The sequence below is a fragment of the Dermacentor andersoni genome, chromosome 9 (assembly GCF_023375885.2).
Source record: "Dermacentor andersoni chromosome 9, qqDerAnde1_hic_scaffold, whole genome shotgun sequence".
NCBI classification, from domain to species: Eukaryota; Metazoa; Arthropoda; class Arachnida; order Ixodida; family Ixodidae; genus Dermacentor; species Dermacentor andersoni.
Genome location: NC_092822.1, coordinates 117,566,941 through 117,572,191, shown reverse-complemented (window position 1 = coordinate 117,572,191; position 5,251 = coordinate 117,566,941).

Genomic DNA, 5,251 nt, shown 5'->3' with positions numbered 1-5,251 from the left:
TTATCCCTTAACGTTACACCCATGATTCTTCTTTTCACAGCTCGTTGCGTCGTCCTCAATTTAAGTAGAACCCTTTTCGTAAGCCTCCAGGTTTCTGCCCCGTACGTGAGTACTGGTAAGACACAGCTGTTATACACTTTCCTCTTGAGGGATATTGGCAACCTGCTGTTCATGATATGAAAATGCCTGCCAAACGCACCCCAGCCCATTCTAATTCTTCTGATTATTTCAGTCTCATGATCCGTATCCGCGGTCACTGTCTGTCCTGAGTAGATGTATTCCCTTACCACTTCCAGTGCCTCACTACCTATTGTAAACTGCTGTTCTCTTCCGAGACTGTTAAACATCACTTTAGTTTTCTGCAGATTAATTTTTAGACCTACCCTTCTGCTTTGCCTCTCCAGGTCAGTGAGCATGCATTGCAATTGGACATTACGATGATACCGAACACCAAAGAAGCTTAAAAATTTCAAGAACTACGATATAAGCTGTCCCGTTCTGCTCCTGAACACGAGGTTACAGGTGCAATTACCGGCGCATTTCTACAAGACTGAAATAATAATAAAGAAAACCCTCTTGTACCCAAATTTAAGTCCATGTTAAAAAACCCGAGAGGTGCAGGAGTAATTCGGGGCATTCTGCTTTGGCATCCCTTGACCAAAGTGTTGCTTTAGGATAGTAAGGCTCAGAAATAAATAAATGAATAAATAAATAAATAAATAAATATGTCCCAAAAGCCATCCCTGTAAGCCTTATCCCACGCATCACGCTTTTTCAAGTCCAATGGGGACGTGGCATACACAACCAACTATAGCAACATCAGCAACCAAATTGATAATGATCGAAAAACACTAAAAGGCCACTCCGCGGATTCGTTCGCGCTTTCATGGTTTCCTGTTATCCGTTGGCTAATTCATTTCATGCCTTTAAGCAAGTGGCACACACTCGCATGACTGTTAGTCACGTCTCAAATGCGCCGTCAGGAACCACACTGTCTTGCCTCGTGGTAAAAAATTCGCTCCCTGACCACATGCGCTCGTCCTCCGCTGCTTTAAAGCGCACGCTCCGTGACGGAGCGCGAGAGGTTTCCGTATCATTTCATAGCAATTATACGGACGCTCGAAGCCATTTGCGCTGTTCAGGCCGTCGCCGTCACCGTGACGTTCCGTTATCGATGCGCGGCTAACGCGCGGTCTGCTAGAGTGTCTCCAGAGGCGCCGAGCGCGTTTGGCTGATAAAGAAAACAAAACAAAAAGACCGACGAAGTGAAGATGATTCACAATCAACCCGACGCTCAACGTCCTAGGTACCGGAGCCAGGGAAGCGTTCTACCTTTTGCTGCTGGAACGAGTGTTGTTTACGCACGCTAGCGTTAATGTTGAGCTGCTATGTGTACGCTCTGGTGCGAGCGTAATAGGCAGTGAACATGAAGCTCTAAATTGTCTAATAATGCAGCGGGCGCTCAGTAAGGCCGATGCTTTTCCGTCGGTCTCACCTTGTACACCATCGAGGCGCGATGCGTCTAAGCTATCTGGCCTCTCGCTCTTGGTCCTTTGGTGTTAAGGCGAAGTTAATTAGGGCACAGTTAGTTAACAGAGAGTTATTTAGGGCACTCGAACCCACGACGTTTGGTGGGAGTCATACCCTCGACCTTTGGTTAGAGTCGAACCCACGACCTTTGACGGGAGAATACAAAAAGAAATAACAACGCATTAGAGTTAGAATGTCAAGTAATTGAGTGAATGTCGCTTGAGCGCGCGGCCTTTCGCCATCACCCTATATGGCGCATGTTAAAGTAACTGTTCATTTTTTTTTCAGAAGCATCGACTGTTGGAACGCATTATAGCGCTTACCGTTGGACGCCGTGACTATTGCATTCCGCTGCTTCACTAGTTGCGCTATCTTTAGCCTCTTTCGGCATGCGTGAAATACGCCCAGACATATCCTACCCGACAAGTGAGTTCTACTGCGCAACGCCGATGAGGATTCAGGTGCAAGCGGTGTACAAAGGCAAGAGAAATCAAAGGTATAAATATATCGTATCCTGGCGACGAGACTGACGATGGAGCGGTATTGAACGACAACACTAAAGCGGGGAAGCAGAAGAAAGGCAAGATCAGGAAGGGGTACAGAACTTACTATAAGGTTGATAGCTGGGCGATCTGGCGCGGGTGCTTTAATGCAACTGTAGAACATCGCAAGAGGCTAAGTAAGAAAGCAAGCAGACTTAAATTTGCAGCGGACGACTTAGTGCCGAGGACGCTTGCTTTGAGCCGTAAACTCGACACTCGTTCCAAAATTCGTCTTTTGAAACGTCTGTGCAATCAGTCGTGCTTGATGAGGCTATATCGCGTCTACGAACGTGAGCACCAGTGCACGGAAAGACACCTTGAAGCAGGCAAGTTGAGCCCGTAGTTTGCCAAAGGTGCGACCAGTTGATAGTATGTAAAACGTTCTGGAACATCAAGTTGTCATAGATGGTTTAATAATGCTCGACGTGATGGGTCTGGATATCAATCGAAACAAGACAGAAGTTGACAGGAAGATTGAGCATTGGATGGGATCAACAGGGGTTCAACCAAAGGGAACAGAAGTTCAGCAACAGTCATAAACACGATTGGTCAACAAGGACTATACTGAAGCCAACATTTTAACTTGGGGACCTGCGTTTGCTAGGGCGTAGGCAAGTCCACTTGTGAAAATGTGGCTCCAGCGACATCTGTTTTTCGACAATTGTTGTTCATTACGGAACGTCAATGATATCAAAGAGCACCTTTCCCATTCCCCTGGTGTAGAATAGCCAACCGGACGTTTTATGCGTTGCATATTGCAATCACTCAGTTCAGTCCTTGGGCGCGGCCGGGCAGCCACCATTGACCTTTAGCGCAACCACGTGACGTGACGTCACGACAGCCGGAGGAAAAGCTGGGCCCCCTGGGCACCAACTCGCGCGGTCGCGCGCGGCCGCAGCCACCACCTGACTCCCGCTACTCCCGCTAGGGGCGCTGCGCCGGCGCGTGACGTCACGGAGGAAAAGCTGGGCCCCAACTCGCGCGGTCGCGCGCGGCCGCAGCCACCACCTGACTCCCGCTCCTCCCGCTATGCCCGATTTACTTGGATTTACTCGGCAGTATTACCGAGTAAATCCAAGTATAACCAAGTATTGCCGAGAAAATTGAGCGCCGAAAAGCAATACCTCGCCCTCAAAAAAAAAAAAAGACCGCGCAATATGCAACGCATTCTTGGCTTAACCAAGCTAAGCCTGACCATTTTTTTCTGGTTAACCTCCCTATCTTCTACTTTTGTCTTTCCTCCTCCTCCCCTCCTTTCAATCATGAATGCTCATACGTCCTGCAAAACACTGTAGTTGGCCTATACGTAAACGGCATGAAAATCTCCTACACCACATGGCCTGTTCCCGTTTAGGCATGGCCGAGAAATCCGTGATCTTCGCTGGAAAAGTAGCAACCAATCATGACATTTAATGTCTTGCCAATGCATATTAATTGGGCGCATATGCTTTTACATAAGTATCATAGCTGATCGCAATTGCTGCAAGAATTTGCGCTGATCTTAAAGGGAAGGAAGGTGAGTAAATACTTTCGCTTTAATAAGGCTTTCGTGAGCAAAGTTTCGAAAACGTGTTATCCTACGTTCTTACTTTTCTTAACTTCTTAATGATTAAATAAGACGGCATGATGAAAACGTGACCGCGTTTTACACGTATTTGAAAGTGCATAACCCAACATGCACACCAGATGCGTAATCGAAGTCATCCGTCAGAAAACTACGCGTAAATTTCCAATTAGATGCTCTTTAAACGGTTATATAGGCTTGCGAGTTTCCTGGTTGCCTCGCTCTGTTCGTTTCGCTTGCGCTTCTCGACAACCCATTTCACTTATTTCTTATCTTATCCCGTACCGCATCCGTAATTTTTTTATCAGTAAACTTCCTGTCATGAAAACGCAGATGTTGACCAAGGGAAAATTACGGTTATTAAAGGGAATGTGTAGGGTACCACCGCGCCGAAAAGCGATGATTGTGTATCAATAATTGCCTCACATAAAAAAGACGGAAATAAATTAAGAAAGTGTCATGCCCCTACCTTACATGACTTGTTTTTTTTCTTTGTTGTCTTTATTTTTATTTTTTTTGCAGCGTTTACCCCTGAGTTTCGAGGGAAGATACTCAAGAGTATCGTGAGGTGTTGACGCGCACAGCTACTTACTTTAAACTGGATTCATAAATTTCACGCTTTGAGTCGCCTGAATTCAAGTGCATATTCCTCGTATACTTCAATATTTATAAATATTTTCGAATATTATCTACATTTCGCAGACGACCTCATGTTTGTTAGTGGCCCCTATAGTGATGTTGGGCTGCTAAGCACACGGTCGCGGGATCGAATCACGGCCACGGTGGCCGCATTTCGATGAAGGCTAAATGCGAAAACACCCATGCATTTAGATTTAGGCGCATGTTAGAGAACCCTAGCTGGTACAAATCTCCGGAGTACCCCACTCCGGCGTGCCTCATAATAAGATCGGGGTTCCGGCTCGTAAAACCCCATAATTTATTTCTTTTTTCATTTTTTAACTTCATGCAACACGCAGCGGGTAATTCCTTAATAATGTGTAAGTTATCTACTCCGGCACTCAATTTTGCTACCTCTATATGCACAGTACATTGACAGTGTGCAACTTAGAAAAGCATGGAAACCATACTATATTGAAGCTTACAGTCACCGCAAGTATCTAAGTTTCATTTTCTCCTCTTATTTCATTAATCATCCCACGAAGTGAAAGAAACGAGCCTTTCCACTCAAATGAGCGGCCTTAATTGCGCACACATGGCGTACTTGTCGCTAATCCTATCCGCCACACGGTGGCACCGAAGTCGAGGACAAAGGTGCAAGCTCTCTTATAACGCAGCACCTGTCGATGCTAGTGCAAACAAGTAACTTCGTTTTTATTTTCTTGGAATTCACCTCTTAAATTGCGTAAGGATTCCTAAAGCAGGATTAGCGAAATGCAACGCTCTGATGAGGTTCTTTTTCTGTTCCTCTTGTTCTTTGAACTGAGCGCCCAATTCAATGAATACCAAAAACGTAGATGAGACTGTTAGCTGGCTTTGATGTGGATTCATCATCATCATCATCATCAGCCTGGTTATGCCCACTGCAGGGCAAAGGCCTCTCCCATACTTCTCCAACTACCCCGATCATGTACTAATTGTGGCCATGTTGTCCCTG